Here is a 21,543-nt window from a genome sequence, read left to right as displayed (position 1 = left end):
TTAGACTTTTTTTTTGGGGGGGGGGGGGGGGGGATGAAGTAATAAAACTGAAGTCAAAACCCACACAAAATGTGTTGAAAACAGTAATTTGGGTATGGCAAAAACATCCAGTGTACATCTACTTGAGAAGTCACCTTCATGCTTTTAGCTGGAGACTTCTCATCATTACTAGAGGGGTAGTTTGGAGTAGTTGATTCTGCTGCCCTACAGCTTTTGCCATATTGCTTTTCTACCCCTAGGCAGGCCTGTTGGACAGGAACAGTTGTCTGCAAGGAATCTATACAAATTCAAGCCAGTGTTGGGTCCCCCAGTGCAGTGTGAGACTGTTTGGTGGCAGTAACATACTAATCCTCATACTGTCCTCTTCCACCAGCCATCATATGGGTCTTACCACCTGGATGCATACAGTCTTTTGGTATTGAAACTGCTTTTGCTTTGCATGGGGAAGGGGTAATTAGTGCCAGTCATGCAAGTAGATTATGGTGCCTGAATATTTTGGGCCTAACCGTCAGTGATTTAGTTTGGGTTTTTTGTTTAAGGAAGCAAACTTAACCACTGTCAACGTCCACTGTACAGAGTGTCCATATAATTGCTTGAGATATGTATAGAAATACTAATGAGTGATAACTATTTTTGTAACTTGATTGTAAACTGTTGTAATTGTGTAACAAAACATCTCTTAACTTAAGCATGATTAAGTCAAGGGGTATTTTGGAATGACTTGTAGGATATGAGCTAGCTTAATGTAAGTTAACTGGGACAAGGGGTCTTGTTAGAGGTTCAAAATCTGGAGTTAATTTCATTATGAATATATATTTCTAGACATGGGTGACTCAAGAATGATATTAAATTTTCTATCAAAAAAAGCTTGGGTTGTGGTCGTTTGGTTTTTTGGTGTTGGTTTTGGTTTTGGGTTGTTTTTTTTTTTGGCATTCCATGATGTGAAAACTTTGCACTTTTTTTCTTTTTTTTTTTTTTATGCTATGCTTTTTGTGTTAAGCCTGTAATAAACTCCAGTATCTGAAAGCTAAGCACCACCTGCCACCTGTGAATAAATTGCTGTTGTTTGTCTGGACTACTACAGTAACTGAATTAAAACCCCCCGACTGGTGTGGTGGGTTGACCCACAGCCAGCAGGTGAGACACCATCCACCCCCCCCAGTTGCTCAGACACTCATCCCCTGGTAGGATGATGGATCAGGGTACAGACAATTTAACAGGGGAAGCAGAGCTGTGTGCTCAAGCAAGGCAAAATATGAAGTTTATTTCCTGTCAGCAGGCAGTTGTTTACTACAGGAAGACAAATGCCATAACGGTGAATGTCTCTCCATCCTCCTTTCCCTGAGCTTTTATTGCTGAGCATTGTCCCATATGGAGTATCCCTTTGGTCATCTAGGGGCCTAGCCTCTTGACCATCCCCAGCCTATTCACTGCAGAGTTGTGGGAGTAAAAGAGGAGGAAACAATAAGAAAGGAAACCGAGGTGCTGTATGAGCACTGCTCAGCATGAGCCAAAACACCAGTGCGTTATCAGTGCAACAGAATCAAGAGACCTGGTAATGTCAGAAACCTCTGAAACATTTCAAAGCTCTCCCTGGCAGGCTGTGGGTTGCTTTCCTTTTACTTCTCAGTTTCATACAGCTTTCTATGTAACAATGACTGAGCCCATACTTGGGATGTGTTCTTGTGCTAATGTGTTAACCTGAGAGGACTTCGGGTGCACTAGTGATGAATGACACTAATTGCCTTCCAGTGTGAAGATGATATCTACCTGGCAGCTTAAGGAATACTAAATCACACAGTTAATTTCGCTAGAAGTCTCCTGGTGTCACATGAGGTAAAGACCCATCTACATTCTTGTTTTGATTTTTTGGTTTTTTTAACTTCTTCTCCAGGAATGCCTGCCTCTCATGCCTGAGTGTTGAGATGCCTCACTTGTGGTTCCTGTGTATGGGTAGCAGTTGCCGCACAGTTTAATGAGCTGTCATGGGCACTGTGGAGCTGTCCCTGCTCTGTAATGGAGCTGCTCTTTCATAAGTCAATGAATCACCTAATAAAGTAAAAATAGAACTTGATCAAGGAGCTTCAGCATCACCGTAATGTAACATCTCACTGACTGCAGTTATGGATGCCTGAAAGGCAATGATGTGTATCATTTCTGAGAGGTTTTTAGGAAGTAATACTTCTAGCAGTCCTAGCCAATATAGTTGAGGTTGAAAAATAAATGTTGTTTAACTTTGTCTGACTTTACTTCTGACAACCACACCACAAGACTGTTGTTCTGGTACCTGTAAGAGGAGTGATGTAAGGGTTACCTCAATAGATGGCAATGTTTAGAAAAAGAACAGGTAAAGACCTGCTGGTATGCCTTTGAGTTTAATGAGGCTTATGTTCTACTAGGGTGTGTATTCTTTCTTAAGTATGTCTTAAATAGTACAGATTTGGGGAATGTTGGTGATTGTATTCATAGAATCATAGAATAGTTAGGGTTGGAAAGGACCTTAAGATCATCTAGTTCCAATCCCCTTGGCCGTGGACAGGGACACCTCGCACTAAACCGTATCACCCAAGGCTTTGTCCAACCTGGTCTTGAACACTGCCAGGGATGAAGCATTCACAACCTCCCTGAGCAACCCATTCCACTGCCTCACCACCCTAACAGAAAGAATTTCTTCCTTATATCCAATCTAAACTTCCCCTGTTTAAGTTTGAACCCATTACCCCTTGTCCTATCACTACAGTCCCAAATGAATAGTCCATCCCCAGCATCCCTATAGGCCCCCTTCAGATACTGGAAGGCTGCTATGAGGTCTCCACGCAGCCTTCTCTTCTCCAGGCTGAACAGCCCCAACTTTCTCAGCCTGTCTTCATATGGGAGGTGCTCCAGTCCCCTGATCATCCTCGTGGCCCTCCTCTGGACTTGTTCCAACAGTTCCATGTCCTTTTTATGTTGAGGACACCAGAACTGCACACAATACTCCAAGTGAGGTCTCACGAGAGCAGAGTAGAGGGGCAGGATCACCTCCTTTGCCCTGCTGGTCACACTCCTTTTGATGCAGCCCAGGATACGGTTGGCTTTCTGGGCTACAAGCACACACTGAAGCTGGCTCATGTTCATTTTCTCATCAACCAACACCCCCAAGTCCTTCTCCGCAGGGCTGCTCTGAATCTCTTCTCTGCCCACCCTGAAGCTGTGCCTGGGATTGCTCCGACCCAGGTGTAGGACCTTGCAATTGTTGGTAGATTGAATTCACCCACCCCTAACTTGTGCACAAATTTTATGTTCAGTGTATTTAAATTTGACGTAATTAGTGCAACTATATCACTTTCTCTGCTGCCACTGGCCTTGTGAAAATTTTCATCAGATATGCAAAGAAGTGTTAAAGTTAGCCTTAGAAGCCCAAACTATTGCAGATTATGGATTCTAAAACTCATGCCATCTACAACCACTTCCGTTTGATGGCAAGCCAGAGATGGAGCAGAGTTGCTATTTCCACACCACTTTTAATGTGCAGTGTGACCTGGTGTCTCTGACTTCCCTCTGAAAGATTCATGGTCAGGAGTGTATCCAGACTTTCTACCACCCTCTGTACCATGCCAGGATCCAGCTTCTTCAGTACTGATAAATATTCTTGGGGGTCAGGACTGAAGTGCTGACTTACAGACTTAAGGAGAGCCAGCAGATTTAAGCCACTCTGATTTCTGGAAGCAAATGAAGCTGTTCTGTGGTTATAACCCTGTGTCTTGCTCCTGCAGATGGCTACTATGCTTGCCTTTAGTTTGCTCTCACTAAAAATGGAAAAGGCCAGAAGGAAGCTGTGACTTAGAAAAAAATGTGCTAATTTTTTGTCGAATGCTGACAACTAAACTGCTTGACGTGCTAACAGTTGAAAAATCCTCTTTAAACTGAAGGCTGGGTTTCACAAACGAGGGAGGAATTCAATTTCCCTCTCAAAAGAGCAGTGGAAATGCTGAATGCAACTCAAGGTTACCTAGTAACCTTGATGAGACCAGCTAAACCCAGGGGATGGTGTATGCAGGGCTCTTAGTTTAAAAAACAGAACTCCCTGTCCCCCAAGACACCCACCTCCCCCCCGAAAAACCTGCTCTTCCCTGTTAACTGCCAATTGATTCTTAGAGTTAACTGATTGCTACTTACAGTCTGAGGCACCCCAGTTTTTATTCTGGTGCTGCTTAGTCTTTACTTTTGGATATGGAACCTCACTCTGTGCTGCTGGTGTGTGGTGCTGCTTTCCCTCAAGAGGTGGTGCCAGCAGTCTGCAGCATGTGCGGGTGGCAGCAGCCACCCCAGCGAGGTGGATGCACCTCAGGGGATGCTTGAGGAGCTGAAGAGTGTTCCCTGAGGAAGGGAACTGTGTGAAAAGGTTGTTTCTGCCTCCCAGGCCTTCACCACCCTCCCTGTCCCAGTGTTTCAGTGCAGCAGGGAGCAAAAATAACCTTCCAGAAAAGAGCAGGGCTGTCCCGGTTAAGCTGTTTGGATGAAATGGAGATTTAATCTAAGAAATCCAGTATATGACTTCCATTCTGAATGTATGAAATAGTCCTGTTTGGAGGTCTCTCTGGGATTTGAAAATGTGAGAGACCTGAATGTGTATTAGATTGAGTAGCAGTGAGAGCACAGTGTTAACGCCAAGATGCTTAATTCAGTGAAAGGTGTTTGAACAACCCTTGTTTGTTTCTGTGTAGCTACTCTGGGTGTACCAAACTCAAAATCTGTTTTTTCAAATCTAAACTTTGCTTTCTTGCTGTGGACTCTGTCCCAGGGACTTGTAGGGTATTGTTGAAGCAGCTCAAAGACCTCTGTCAGACAAAGATCAGTGCGCCCTTAACATGGCAAAGTTATGGCTTTAAATGCACATTGTGTTACACAGTACTAATGTGAGAAAAAACCTTTGCAAATGTGCCGAGGAGTTGTGGTTGTGAAGCACTGTCTCTGGCAGTGTTCAAGGTCAGGTTGGATGGGGCTGGGAGCAACCTGGTCCAGTGTTAGGTGTCCCTGCCTGTGGCAGTGTATTCAAAGTATATTCAAAATCTTTAAAATTCTCAAATGCTGCTGTAAATAGCCTGGCGGGGGAGCAGAAGGTGCAGGAGGGGGGATGTCTCCTCTATAGGTTGGGGGAAAAATAGGGGGGAGAAGAGGCATAATTGATAATAATTCCCATTGCATGGCTCCCAAAGTATAGAGGTAATGACCGCACCGAGAACACATACCGGGTCAGTTTCATGATCAATAATTCTATCCTATTACAAGTGCCGTTACCATAAAGTATAACAAAATGAGAACCTTAGCCCAGGCCCCAAAGCCGGTAAACACTAACACAGCAAATACCGGCTGTAAGTAAGGTACAACATGCTGAAACTGTGACTTCAAGAGCAACAACTTTGAGAGCCAATAAATCAGCATTGTGACGAGTGACCATTAACCTGAAACAATGAATGCTTATCACAAATACGATTAGACACACTCCAGTCAGATCTGTCATTAACTCAACCCTTCATGCCCCATGTGGGACACCACAGAGAACTGTTGTGGTTTAAGCCCAGCTGGCTAAACCAGAACCACACAGCCACTTGCTCACGGCCCCCCCCCCTTCCTCCCCCTACTCCTGGAGGGATGGGGAGCAGAATCGAAAGAATGTAACTCCCACGGGTTGAGATAAGAACAGTCCAGTAACTAAGGTATAACACAAACCACTGCTGCTGCCACCAATAACAATAGTGATAAGGGAAATAACAAGGGAAGAGAATATGAAAATAAAAGGGGAAAGAGAAAAAACAATAAACACAAGTGATGCACAATACAATTGCACACCACCGACCAACTGATACCCAGCCTGATCTGAGCAGTGATCCGGGCCTTGGTGTGCTGTGGTATGGAATACCCCTTTGGCTAGTTTGGGTCAGGTGTCCTGTCTCTGCTTCCTCCTGACTTCTTGTGCCTCTCTTCACTGGCAAAGCATGAGAGACTGAAAAGTCCTTGATCAGGGCAAGTGTTACTGAGCAACAACTCAAAACACCCGTGTGTTGTCAGCACTGTTCTCAGACTAAGGCCAAAACACAGCCCTGCACCAGCTACAACAAAGGAGAAAAATAACTTACATCTGAGCCCAGGACACTGTGCCACAGCCTTATCTACCCAAATTACTGTATGCATGAGTAATGTGAATTGGGAATTTCATGGAATTATAATGTATTCGTTGAATTCCACACAATTATAATATATGTATATAATTAAGATATATAAACTGCCTCTTTTTGGTGTGCATGATAGGCAGAGCCATCCCCCATGCACCCAGTACTGATGATAATAAAGTAATGACAGCTTTCTAACCTGTCATTCTGGTTAGGGAGTTTATTTCCTCGATTTTATTGACAAAACCAAGGAATTCCTGAATTCATTCAGGGTCTCAAATTGTGACCTTTAAAGAGCAAACTGCCTTATTTTGAAAATACATATATTCATACCCCTTTGCTACAGAGACACAAGGATATAATATTTTCAAAATATTATATCAGACCAGTCAGTCTCACCTCTGTGGCTGGCAAAATCTTGGAGCAGATTCTCCTGGATGGCATGCTAAGGCACATGAAAATCAACAAGGTGCTTGGTGACAGCCAGCATGGCTTCACTAAGGGGAAATCCTGCCTGACCAAACTGGTGACCTTCATTGATGGGGCTACAGAACTGATGAACAGGGGTAGAGCAGCTGATGTCATCTACCTGGAATTGTGTAAAGTGCTTGACACTGTCCCACACGACATCCTTGTCCCTAAATTGGAGAGACATCAATTTGATGGATGGAACACTCGGTGGATGAAGAACTGGCTGGGTGGCTGCACGCAAAGAGTTGTGGTGAATGGCTCAGTGTCCAGCTGGAGACCAGTAACGAGTGGTGTCCCTCAGGGATCGGTGTTGGGACCGGTCTTGTTCAGCATCTTCATCGCTGACATGGACAGTGGGATTGAGTGTGCCCTCAGCAAGTTTGTCGATGACTCCAAGCTGTGTGGTTCGGTTGATACCCTGGAGGGAAGGAATGCCATCCAGAGAGACCTTGACACGCTTGTGAGGTGGGACGACGCCAACCTTATGAAGTTTAACCAAGCCAAGTGCAAGGTCCTACACCTGGGTTGGAGCAATCCCAGGCACAGCTTCAGGGTGGGCAGAGAAGAGATTCAGAGCAGCCCTGCAGAGAAGGACTTGGGGGTGTTGGTTGATGAGAAAATGAACATGAGCCAGTTGCAGTGTGCGCTCGCAGCCCAGAAAACCAACCGTATCCTGAGCATGACCAGCAGGTCGAAGGAGGTGATCCTGCCCCTCTACTCTGCTCTCCTGAGACCTCACTTGCAGTATTGTGTGCAGTTCTGGTGTCCTCAACTTAAAAAGGACATGGAACTGTTGGAGCAAGTCCAGAGGAGGGCCACGAGGATGATCAGGGGACTGGAGCACCTCCCGTATGAAGATAGGCTGAGGAAGTTGGGGCTGTTCAGCCTGGAGAAGAGAAGGCTGCTTGGAGACCTCATAGCAGCCTTCCAGTATCTGAAGGGAGCCTGTAGGGATGCTGAGGATGGACTGTTCTTTAGGGACTGTACTGATAGGACAAGGGGCAATGGGTTCAAACTTAAACAGGGGAAGTTTAGATTGGATATAAGGAGGAAATTGTTTCTTGTTAGGGTGGTGAGGCACTGGAATGGGTTGCTCAGGGAGGTTGTGAATGCTCCATCCCTGGCAGCATTCAAGACCAGGGTTGGACAGAGCCTTGGGTGGCATGGTTTAGTGTGAGGTGTCCCTGTCCACGGCCAAGGGGATTGGAACTAGATGATCTTAAGGTCCTTTCCAACCCTAACTATTCTATGATTCTATGAGTCTATATTTAAGTTAATCATTAGTATTAATGCGAATCACATTTGGAAAGCAATTTTCCTGTGGTATGAACAGTGTATCCAGAGTGGCATCTATTTTTTGTAGATGCCTATCTTGTAGTAAAATGTGTATCTGGTTAATAAAAATAGCCTGGGATGACTGAGTTATTTCTTAATAGCTGGGGAAAGGAAATTCACTGGAAGGGGACAAATGTTTACAACACATGCAGTGAGCAGATTCATTGTTATTCCAAGTCCATGCTTCTCCATAGTTTTCAGTCTATAGGGCATTGAAGGATATCTGTGATGTTGAAGGACATATCTGCAGTGACCATGCAGCAGGCAAACTGGTCTGGGATGTTAGGTTTACGTGGAAGGCGTTTTACTTGATTGTTTTTTATTTTCCTGGTCTCCTGAGCTATTTGAGTAATAGATACTGTTAGCAGTATTACCTTACAGGGCAATCAGTATAGCCTTGATGTGACAATGTAATGTACTCATAATGGGCTTCATTAAATACATTATTGGATATAACATACCTATTTTATTTTGGGAAAGTCATCTAGGCAGCCTTTGCATGCTATTGCATGCTAATGCAATACTGATACTGATACTGAAACACGAGTGGGTGGAATCTCACGCAATACTACTTCTGGATAATACCTGCCATCCAAGCATATACAATTAACTATTTTCAGCAATCCAGAGTTTCTTTGCCATTGTTTTCAGGAAAATTGGGATCTAGGTTCGCAGCTGGTATGCAACTACAGCAGATGCAGTCATGTTGCCAGACAGTGTGGCCATGACCTCTGATGGATTGCTATAGTGCAGCCGTGCAGGGGTTTTTCTGCTGTTTTTGTTTCCCAAGCCTGATCATTTGAACTAATTACCAAAGAGCCTTACAAATGAATGTACCCAGGTTCCTGGGGTTTGGGTTCCTGTGGGAGAGCATGCTGCAAATGATGCTGTTGCCTTGCAGCAGCAGTGGTCACTCCATTAGAATGGCTGATTGATAGTGGAAGGTGGGGAAAGCACGGAGGTGTGCCAGGAGACATAAGCTGCATCTGTGCAGAATCTGACCCAAATCTCATTTGAAGTGTCAAGAAGATCAATTACTTTATTATGGAGGAATATGAGATGATTGGTGTTTTAGCCTGGTTATGTGCGTACGTGCCTGCACATGTGCGCACGTTTTCCCATGTGGGCTACTGATCCATTGCATTTGCAGTCTCTCGTTTAAGCCTCTGAATACTGTGCTGAAAACTCATGGTAATAAAATTTATTGTTGACATAATACTGTTCATAAAGGATGGCTTGGGGTCTCCATTTGAAGGTAAAACAATACTTTTCATTTTTCTCTGCAATTATACTTTAGCTAAAGTAAACAAATCCTGCTCTGAAAAACACCCATTCAGACTGCGCAATTGCTAAATAGCAATGTCATCAGGGAAGCTTAGAGCTGACTTTACAATTGATGGAGATACAGAAGTCACAGAAGATGTTTATTTCTGCTCTTTACCATTGGTCATATAGTGCTGCAACTCGAGATCAGCAAGCACTTTCACTGGATACCATCAAGTATCCTGGGGAAAAAAAAAACAAACATAAAAATGACAAATAATGAATCCTTGTCTAACTAGCAAAACATTGTCATAATTCATGAAAGATCTGAACATGCAGGTACATACAATGCTATCAAAATGTTAAGCTTTTATAAATAAAATCCCCTCTCAAATGGCAAACTAGCTCCCTTGGAGTTGATGCGATACGTTGCTTAATAAGAGCTTTGGTGAATCTTTTAGGAAAACAAAATATCAGTTGTTTAAAAATAAATAATATATACATGTATAGCTAATATAAATTATGTACATATATATTTGTATATAATTTCTGATAATACATATTATATAGATTAATTTTATATATGTGTGTGTGTGTATATCTGTATATCCAATATCCCAGTAGAAGCTACCAGGAAGGAAGAACAGATGTATTACTTCTGCTAGTACTTTACACTGAAATGCTGACTCTATATTTGGTATAATGATAAAGTGGACCAGTTTTTAAATATCCCCTGGAAAACTAATGAGATTTGCATCTGTGTAGTACTTTCCAAAATGAAGACATTCATTTGGAAGATGAATGAATACAAATCTGATCCAACTTCTGGCTTCTGTTCTTTATTCTTGGACAGGAATATTACTTCTTATTTAACAGATTTAAATTCTTTATTTCTCCATTTGGCAAGTGCTGATAAGAAACAGTGCAACCTAGAGAAATTAAACTGTGCACAAAATCACTGCCAATTAACTGACTAAAAAGATCCCCAAAACTCAAAACTAAAACGAGCTCCTGCGTAACAGCACTATCATCAAGTAGGTGTCAGAGGGAGGAACTGAAAGGTAAGTGTAAAAATCCATCTCACAGCATTGTTTAGCAAAACAACTCATCTGATTCTCAGTTCATCTTTTCTTTTTTTTTCCTTTTTTCATAGAAAGAGGAATCTTGTAGTAACTTTTTTTTAGCCCTGTTACAAATACCTTGGTGTTTTCCTTTTTCAACTTGATCATTAAATTAGAAGTATAAACCAAGTGATTTTACATCCTGCTAATGAAATGTTAAATGTGGCATGTGTAAGAAAAGCAGTCGTTCAAATGCAGCAAGAAGTGTAACTAATAGAATTTTAGTAGAATTTCAAGTAGTTGGATAGAAAGATACACAACTCTGCCATGGTGTGGGAAAGGATGATTCAGCCCCTGAATCCCTAATTCTATTCAAAAGTAATGTAAGATAATCAGGATACCAAGAAAGCAGTGTCATGTACCTTAAAAATGTATTTTGGAAGTTCAGAGATTAAATCACTCCCAAACTGTTATGATTTTATCTTAAAATTGTTTGATTTCTTTTTTAACCGAGTCCTTCCAAATGCATTAAGTGCTGCTTTATGAGTGTAGTACAGAACTCAAAGTCCAAAACAACTCTCCAGAGATATATCTGACTTTTGTCATTGTAATATCTTGATCTTTCTTTTATAGACTTATTTATCTTTACATTTTCTCCTGTAGACATTTACAGATTACTGCTCAAATGTCTAAGTCTTAGCATTAAATTATCTGTGCTGGCTGAAATTTGGTATTCATGGAAAAAAAATTATTTTTTTTTTTTAATCAAGATTTAAAGTAGAAAATTTCCAGGAGCAATATTCTGATTAAAATCTAATTTGGAAACTTAAACTACAAAAATGCTATCGGTAATGCATTTTACTTGGCTGTAGGAGCAGGGTCCCATAGGCAGCTTCAGTCCCTGTTGTGGTTCGTGAGAGGGGGGTCTGGCTTACAAAAAGACACCAGAGTTTCCAGGGAACCTCTTAGGTATTGCTGACACCAGGTTTTGGGGGACCTAAAGTTGATTAAACGAGGACGAGAGGCATTTGAATTTGGTAAAAGCTTCAATAAGAGACCAGTCACCATGGTTGGTTTGTCTGCTAGAAACAAAAACAGACCATGAGACTAGACATGGCATTTCTGCATGGGAAAAGAGGTGGTATCAGCACTACTGATGTTCTGACAGTCTTTGTCCGTAGTGTTTTGTTTCTCTTCAGTAAGAGTGCACTGTAATTTTGACCTCCAGCACATGGAAAGGTGTGTATATGTGTACATATATGCATATATAAACACACATTTGACCTATTAAACACTGAAAGCCCATGACAGAAGACATAAATGTTGATGGTATCAATGAGTTTAAGGTTTATTATGGATTTTGCTGATAAACAGGCTATTAGGCTTTAATATCGCCTAGCTTAAACTATATTTTTGCAGATGAATTATTAGATAATGACTATCTCTGCCTTCTTTGTAATATACTGATGGTCTTGGCAGATTTTCAGGAGACATGCGAGACTCATTTGTTAACAGTCCCAGGAGGGATGTCATGATGATAAATAATGACTGTATCATCCAGTGTTGTCTCTAGAGTGACATTCCCTCTGGAACAGGGTGATTGCAGAAAAAATGGCTAATGGCCCAAAGTGAATTGACACACAGACCGAAGTCTTCGTATGACAGTATATCAAGCTAAAGGCAGCCTCTGTTTATTGAGATACATCACCTCTCCTCTGTGTGTTGTTACCCAAAAATTTCCTGACATCATTTATTCAGTAACCTTTCCCACTTTCCTCTGACCTTATTCCTGGCTACAGATGGTGCAGCATCCATTCATAACGTGTGAGGGAAGTCTCTGGCTTGTAGGCTGTATATGAAAGCATACTAAGTAAACCACAATCATGCCTACAGGCCATAATCCTGGGCATGTCAAGTGGACGATGCTGAAAATACCGTTTCTAGTTTAACCATCATTTGAGATGCATTGAAAGGGAATAGTAAAGTTAACATTTGCATACATAAGTAGCCCATGTATTTTCTTGGGATACCCAGAACAAAACTGACTGTGTGTCCACAAGAGAAATGCACCTTATGGCCTTGCAGGCCTTACACTGCCATAGGTAGGTAGATTGGTTTTGTGCCTAACTCACAGGTTAGATGAAGGATTCGATAGTTTCAGATGATCTGAAACGGCTGCCCAGGCAGGCAGTTGGAATGGGACGGTGAAGGAGGAAGGAACAAACTTTAGAAGCTTACAGGTTCTTGGAATTAATTACTTTATATCCACAAAGCACATTGACGGGCTTGAAGGAAAGAGGTTAGAATAGAGGTGTTCCTCCCTACAGGTTTTAACCTCCCATTTCACCTCTCTGCAGAGGTGTTTTTCAAAAGAGCCAGCTCGTGATTAATTTTCTCACATTCACTTATTGTCATTTCCAGAAAAAAATAATTGCATGTTTTGCTGGCAGGAGATTGCTTAAAGCATTGTTTTCCATCTTGTCTCTTACCATTTATTCTCATGAATACATGTGCCTACGTTCAGAATACACAATTCATACATAGGATTGTAGAGGGATCTGCAGCAACAAACATGAATAATAATTCAAGGTCAATAATATTCATGAAAAAAATTGCGAGCAAAGCGTATTCCTGCACCTCTGGCAAATCTACAGTGTTCAGTCAGAAACATCCTTTGGCATTGCATTCTGCAAAAACCAAGTGAAACTGTGAATGGAGAATTAAATGTTCATTGCTCTGCTACAAATTAGCTATGGACTAGGTGCAAGCCTCGATAAAGTCAGCAGAAGACTTTCACTGAGTGAGGATTTTGGAGCAGACTTTACCGGAATCAAGGAAATTACTGTTTGTTAAAACTCTAGTTATTTACTTTGATAAAATTTTAATGGTAACTTTTATTAAACTAAGAGTTTTGTGAGGTCTATGGGTTGTTTTTTTTTGAGATCTTTGGTCAAAAGTTATGTTAAAGTCTTACTGAAGGTTTTAAATATAATTTAAATAAGAATAAAGTTGTTTTTCTTTTCTTTTAAAGCTACAATGAACGTTGTAGATTCGATAAATATGCTTATTTAGACTTTTGATTTTGGCAGTCATCATCCTGTTAATGATTTTGATGTGGTCTGGAAAGGCTGGCATCTCTAGAGGTATGGCAACATTTGCTTTCTACTCAGGAGTGGCACAGAGCTGGAACTGGGGAGGAGTGAGACAGGAGGTGCTGCTTTATCCAAATAACACACAGGGGGTTTAATGTAATGTGAAATATTGTCTGGACACTGACTGATTTCCTGTGGTCGCATACTGGGGGTGAGAGTCCTGTTGGATAACTGGAAAGCAGCCCTTAGCTTTGCCGTTGTTCGAAGGACCATCAAGCCTGCTCATCTGGTGAACTTGGTGAAGTTCACCACTGGAAATGCAGTGACTGAAGGCAGGACAGCATTGCCAGGGTTTCAGAGTGTCCATTCAGTTTCAGGTGCAGTGAGCACCATAAGGTGTGTGTTGAGATGCCTCCTGCACTGCTTTGTGCCTTCTCTCTGAGTGCCTATGGCTTTTCGCGTGCTTCTGCCTTTCCCAGCAGGTGCTCTGAACGTCGCTTCACAGACGTGGGGTGGCAGGCGAGTGTGCTCACACCCTGTGTGCATCCCGCAGCAAAGTCACTTCAGCCTTTCCTCAGGAGACTGCTGTCACTCAGTGTGACAAATCCCGCTTCGTGGGACCTGTCAGTTTGGGCATTTTGTGTCCGTAGACAAAAATTATTTGTTTATTTAATCTTAATTCCATCCCTGCATTCAAGGCAGTGGCTTTGTGCCTGTGTTTACTCGCTCTTATATGCATGGTCACATCCTCGTACCTTTGGGTCATTGTACATTTAGGTGGAAAAATACATGCCTGTGTAATATGCTGTTAATATTTAATCAGACACACTAGTAAGATTTCTACCAAATTCATGTTCAGAAAACTGAATAGATTGGAAAAAAAAAAGGCAACCATCATAAATTCGGTTATTTAAAGTCTCAAGTGAATTAGGTTTCTGCGCTGTTAGATATGATGAAGAAAATACTGTAGAGAACATATTCTTTGTCATGTATCTGCATTTTCACAAACTGCAAAGTTGTGGGGGCTCATACTGCAGATACAATTCCCACTCTTGTATTGTTAAGCAGCATACACTTGCATGAGTTAAGGTGTCCTGTCTTAAATTCAAGCCCTTGAGCAAATTCTGTCAAATTGTAAATGTAATTTAATTGCATGAGGGGAAAGAAACAAAGACATTTCTTATGCTAAGAATTTGCAGAGCAATGAAGGTTCCACCCCTCATTGGGCTAGTTTTATGCAGTGCACCAACTGCAGCCAGTTTTACTGAACCAAGTCCTAGAGTTCTGTGCGTATACATGTGTCAGTGTTTTTTTTCTCAGGTCTCTTGCTGGAAAGTCACTTTTCCTGCTGTTAAGCTTTCAATACCATGATTGAACTGTGAATTAACATTGCAGAAGACTGTCTATAGTCTTTGGTTCCTGACTGTACAGGTACTGTTTGCACAAAGTCTCCTCTGAACTGTTAAACTGGGGGGGGGGGGGGGGGGGGGGAATGTTAAATCCACCCATTTCAACAATGGTTTTGTGAACTTTAAGGCACTTTAGTACCGTTGACAAATGGCAGAAATCAAAGGTGAGGATTTTCCCATGTAAATAAGTTTGTATGTCATGAGAGTGACAACTTTGACAGAACTGAGGATTTCCTCTTTCTCAGCCTCATCTTCAGTCTCTCAGGCCACAGACATCTTCAAACCCCAAAGTCTCTCTCAGCCATGAGTTCAACACACAGGCTAATGCTCCACACTTGTCAGCGCTCTCTGGAGAGAGTCTGTCTGCAGCTTCACTGGCTGCAGTGGTTTCTGTTGGAGTCACACCGTGGATCCTGCTCACAGCCTGCCGCTTGGATGAGGGGCTCTGCACGAAGCATCTTTTCTCTGCAAAACGCCTAGCAGAGAGATCAGCCCATCCCTGGACTCCCCCCAGGGGACCTTGCTTCCCGCTGGAGTGTTAACAACTGGGGAGGGCTGTGCCCAGCTCCCGAGCTCTTCCTGACGGGAAACGGTCTAGACAACGGTGTTTATCCTTTCACAGGAAGGCATTTACCTTGCAGTTAGTCTGCACCCTAATGACTGTACTTCTTTCATCTTCGCCATTGCTGTAGCCCAGAATACTATAAACTCTAATGGCTAAAACAGATCATTGCAGTGCTGGTCTTAGTGTTTGTTCTTCAGATTAAAGGATGTGGTTTTGACAAGACATCTGCTGAGCAAACCACTCTTCTTTTTCCTTAATCAGCACTCTGTGCCCCTATCCTCTTCATCTCTTCTAACTCTCATAGCAGAAATGTTTGAACCCATAATTTCAGAAACATATTCTCTTACAGGATTCTTTATGGCACTGAATAATTTGGGACTTATTTCTTAGAAGGGTGCTGGTTTAGGAAATCTAGGTACCCATAATTTTCCTTTCCTTAAAACTTTTATAGCACTGTCAGGAGCTTTCTCTTAGTTGCTATTTTATTAAGCAGTAATTACTCTGTCAGATAAATCAGCAATAAATCACCAAATCCTTTTGGTTAGATATTTAGCAGTAGGACCATATCTATATGGATTCCTCAGTGTCCCATAAAAGGGGTATGCTTCCTACAATGGGGATATTTTTTTGCAACACTTGCAAGGGCCTGATATCTCAACTGACTTAATTTATATGTTTGGTTGGTGGTGTTTAATGTATTCAAAGGCATTAGGCAGGTTGAAGTTAGACAAATAGACTGAGCGTATTCTTAAACTTTGTTTCTGTAGAACCAAGCTAAAAGCCAATAGTCCCTGTTTCATTAAGACTGCAGTTATTAGCTGCTTCACTCACAGATGTGATTAACATGATTTTGATTTGGAGAAGCCTTGCAAAGCTCCTTTGTAAATGAGCTTCTGCATGATGCAGGAGTCAAATGAGTCCCACTTGAATGTGTGAAACCTGACAATCGCTCTGAACTGCACCCTGCAGCTCCAGGACATAGTGAGGAAGGGAGCATGAATGAACAAACTTACTCATGAGATATGTAGACAACTTTCATTAGAGCTTGTGCAACTTTAATGAACTGGATTTGGATCTAGTTTCTGAAACTGGCTTTACAGCTGCGTCACTGTGTGTTGGTGGCAGGGGATGGTATGAGTAAGCCTAGCACCAGGGATCTGTGTCCTGCTCCACTGGTAACTCAAGACTGACCTCAGCAAAGTCATTTGCTCTCTCTATATTCCAGTCTCACACACCTGAAAAAGAGAGGGATGAAGATGAACTCCCCTTTTCTGGTGCTGGGACGCTTGGGAAGGGCCTTATATAAATGCAATGTATGGCTAATCTTTCTTCTCCAATGTCCTCATTAACTTGCCTCTTATGGGAACTGCTGAATTCTGTTCTCTTGGTGACTTTTTTGGAGCTACAGAGCCCAGGTGTCATTAACGACATCATGTAAGTGAGCAGTCATGAGCAAAGTTAAAGTTAACTGCATCTGTGTTTGTCGCTGCAGTGTGCAAGTATCCACATGCTGTAACAATTTCAGCTCTTGGATGAGGAGGAGGTGGCTGGTGTTTTGCCAGTCTGGGAGAGGAAGGTGGAAGGCAGAGGTTCAACAACTGGCAGGAACTGAAAACTTTGCCTTTGAGGCAGGTTACCAGTCATGGGGAGGAGATAGAAACTGCGATGGTGCCAGGGCAGAGGACCCAGCTCGTTGGCTCATGGCACTGGGCACCTCAGCAGAGCTATGCTGAGATGTCCTCTGCTTTTCCTTTCTTTTTCCCAGCTCAGTTGCCCTTAAACTTATGTCACTGCAGGCCAGTGCTGCAGTGCTTGTAGCCTCCACTTCCAACTTGATCCTGTGAAGTGGAGTCCTAATGTGCTCATCGCCCCCGGCCTTTGTGACTGCTCAGTTTATGGTGTTGCTCTGTATAGGTGAATTGGAGCTGCAGGCACTTTGTCAGCTTTTGGCTTCAACTGGCTTCCTGGCCTTCCTGAGGGTGGGAAGGAAAATTATGTACCTGGCCACTAATACATTTTCTGTAAGATAATTATAGCTTGTGAGAGCGAGGATGCAAATGGTCCTCAACTTCTGAAGTGCTCTTGCCTCTCAGAAGCTCTCTCATGAAACGCTTTTGTCTGTATTTTTTATCATTTAGCCAGATGTGCGACTGTTGTGGAGAGGCTTCATTCATTACTTCACTTTAGCAAGGAGTCCTAATTTCTGGTTTCATCTGAAGACCATTTCAGACTTGGGCTTTTTGGGAAGAGGAAATGGAAGTGGGTTCAAGAGCCCTTTGTCTCCTGAACCCCTTGCTCCCACTCAGGAAAGCGTGTTCGTGCCACAGACAGATAAAAGTTACAAGGGTTCATTCAGGAATGTAGCATCCATTTAACTGATGTATTCACAATCACAAAATCAAAGACAGGATTTATTAGGCTTTGACATATGGATTGAGTATGCTCCTTTTGTTTCTAGATGACGTTTTCTTCCTCTCAAATTTAGCTAAAAATGTAATAGCCCCTCAGTTCAATGCAGATTCACAAACCTCCTTTGTCACTTCTTGGACAACCACTGACTCTTTGTGAAGCCCAACAAGGAATCACAGTCTCAATGGATAGTCCCACTCTGCTGTGGACTAAGGAAAAAAAAAGGAATATCATGAATTACTTATAAAGTTCACTGAGATACAGCCACTGACAAGAAGAGTAATGACTAGCTTCTAGGCTTAACTCTTCCAGTTGTTTTTTTCTTTAATTCACGTATACTTTCATTACTGAGCCACAAAGGTGTAAATGGGCTGAAAGTGTCCCCTGTATTCATAGAGTGATGGAGAAGCTATCAAGTAATGTGGGACAAGCACATTTTTCATGGCATCATGTCTGATTTTTAAGTTCAGAAATACCAGCTTCTTCAGAACAAACCTACATTTTCCCTTAAACGTGAAAGATGTTGCCTGCTTCTTTCTCACTGGGCAAGCCACAGCTGCTGGACCTGTTTTGAATAATTGAAATGAGGGGGAATATCCACCAGAAGCAGGTTAATCAGGTCTCATATTAAAAAGGAAGCACTAAGTAGATTCCTTGGAATATGGAGGTGAGATTCAAGGAAACGTGGGCTAAGGTGGCCTTAAGGCATAGCTGTGCTTTTCCAAATCTGTACTGTGCTAGGGGCTGAAGCAGTCCCAAAGGAAGCATAACCAGGCTTCTAAAATGCTTACTTGCTGTCACCCACTGTCACTTGGACACTGCTATTGGCTTACAAAGACTGTTTCTGCGGTGTCAGGAGCTGCTGGATGTGCTGGTAGCCATAAACAGTCAAACCACACAGCACAAACAAAAAGATTATTAACCTATTTATTTTAAATTCAACCAGACATACAAAATCCCCGTTTCACCAGTTTACATGTGTATCATTTTCTTGCATATCTTTTAAGATAGCTGAGTTCTCTCAGGCTAAGACAGCTGCTTATGGGGATTAGGTTAAGGTACAGACCTGTGGGCTATATAACATTGATGAACCCTTTGCAGAGCACCCTCCCACTCTGCCACAGAGCGATTGGAAAGGGCTTGGGGTGTTTCTCCCCAGTTTTGCTCCTACCCTGCAGCAGCTTCATCTCCCCCAGTCCATTTCCCTCATCTCCTGGTGAGATCACCACATGTAACCATGTCAAAGCTTTATCAAAGCCACAGGGGCAGTAAACTGAAATGATAGTGGCAGGCAACATAAATCCTGTTCTTCTGCAAGTAACACTGGGAAATTCATTTCCTAATCTCACTTTCATGTTTGCATGGCCCTTCCATTATATCATGACCAAAGAGCATTAATAAGGACAAGGGGTGTGTTGCAGTCTGCACTGGCTTGCTGGTTGAGTCCTGTTGTTTACTGGGATACACGAGCCCTCCCCTGCACAGGCGAGGAGCTGTACCCATTTCGCACACACTGTCGATGTTCAGGGTTAATATATCTTAATTCCTGCTGGCCTACTAGATGGCAGAGAAGTGTTCTACTCATAAGGGGCAGTTCTCAATCTCCTTCCTATTAGCATACCCTGTTACCATCTGTACCATGCACAAAAATGGTACATTTTCCTATCTAAAACCTCACTGTGTTGAAGGTTGTTTACAACAGAGCTGTGCCAGCGAGTTTTAATTCTTGCATTCCTTCATGCCCATCCCTGAACCTTTTGTTTAATTAGCAGTGTATCTTTCAGAAACAGGAGCAATCCTTGCAGCCAGATACCTTGTCTTTAAAGGCTACATGTATACCACCTGCGTAACCAAGGAGCGGCTTTGCCTAGGACCAGTTTCAAGGCCTATGTCAACTGTCCATGTAGACTGTCTCACCCTACTAAACAACATGGCTGGGCGCAAACCCCCTGCTGGGAATGGCCCTTGAGGAGTTCAGACTCTGTAACTATACTTAGGGATGGCCCAGGAGAGTGCTGGCTGGTACAACCAAAAGCAGGGCAGATCATGTGAACACTTTGCCAACAAAGAATTTGCAAATTTCCTGGTAACAGCCCGTGGCACTGCAGAACTGCATATTTAGTGTGATTTCCATGCTAGTTTCACACCAGTTCTTGCTGTTTAGCTGTAGACTTAGTTCACCACATCCAAAATTAATCTTGTCTAACAAATCTGTGATTTGAATGATTAAAAATGCCACCATCGCTAGCAGAGCATGGAGGGGAAGGCTGGATGGTCAGGAGGATTTGAGACTGAACACCAAGAGGTCTGGGCACATTTTGTTGTTTCTACAGACCAGGAAACACTCGGAAAGAGAGTAGTTTTCGATTAGATATTGGGAAGAAATTCTGCACTATGAGGCGGTGAGACACTGGCACAGGTTGCCCAAAGAAGTTGTGGCTGCCCCAGTCCTGTCAGTGTTGAAAGCCAGGTTGGATGGGGCTTGGAACAACCTGGTCTAGTGGAAGGTGTCCCTGCCCGTGGCAGGGGAGGTGGAAGTAGATGATCTTTAGGGTCCCTTCCCACCCAAACCGTCCTGTGATACTGAAGTCCACATGCCCTACTGAGAGCAAGCAGTGCCAGAACATCCACTAATTGCACAGTCTGGAAGTAGAGTATACACAAAACAGTAAAGGGAATAATGAAATAGGCCAGAACATGGGATTCTGTAGGACAGATGCACTTCTGTTGCCCCTATGCCTTCTATACTGACTTCAGGGTTTTGGTGTGGGGTGTTCTGGTTTGGTTTGTTTGTTTGTTTTTGGGTTGGTGTTTTGTGTTTGGTTTTTAATTGTTTTGTTTGTTTTTCCTGTTTGTTTGGCTTTTAGGGTTTTCAATTCCCCACCAGCAGTTCATCAGCTAAATCCAGGTTGGCAATCTGTGATGCTCAGAAATGCACAAAACAGTTTATCAATGACCAGTATTTAATGGAGGTTGAATGAAGAGATATACAAAATAATTGTGATTATCTCCTGACGAATGGAACTAACACAGGAGTGAATTTCAGCAGGCTTTACTTTTGGCTGAGTCCAAGCAGATTAAATTAAATGTGTTCTGCAGAAAAACAAATTAAAAAACAAACCAAAAACCAACCTCTGCCAAGGCTGTTTACATCATTACTGTACATATGTTAATATGGATTTGTATTTTGGAATTGAAGACTACAATCTAAGATGATCACCAAAAAAAAAAGTCATAATCCCAAGGCATTTTTCTAGGTTGTACTTTTTGTCCATGTCAGATAGTGATATTATATGCTGTTTGGATTTGGTACTTTGAAAATACCTCTTAATTATACCTTAGAAGTTTAGTTGTTACTAAGTAATTCTAGTACCTATATTGCTGGATGTGCACAGAACCTAAAGAAACGGATGAATATGCTGACAATGAAGAATAACTATGCTTCTGACCAGTACATTTTGGAGAGTTAAAAAACCTCTGGGGAGGGAAAGGCAGCTAGTCGCCATTACCAAATAAATGCAGGAAGTCATACTTCACATGGAGCTAGAATAACACAAATGGCACAGTGAAGCAACAGCTAATAACTGCAGCCATTCTGCTGGGGGCAAGTAATTGAGAGACACAGGAAGCAGTTTTAGGAATGCCAAAAAATACATCATTATTGGCTATTTGATGGAACATGTCAAAAAGCCACTGTCAGACAAAAATTGAGACAGATTTGAATAGATGTAACTGTAGCAGCTTGGACAATATTCTACAGTTAGACAGCTGATTCTCAGGAATGAC

Source organism: Pezoporus flaviventris, unplaced genomic scaffold, assembly GCF_033815535.1.
Source record: "Pezoporus flaviventris isolate CSIRO_AGI_PZ_B2104156 unplaced genomic scaffold, CSIRO_AGI_Pfla_v1 ptg000055l, whole genome shotgun sequence".
NCBI classification, from domain to species: Eukaryota; Metazoa; Chordata; class Aves; order Psittaciformes; family Psittacidae; genus Pezoporus; species Pezoporus flaviventris.
Note: the sequence above shows the minus strand (reverse complement) of the source record.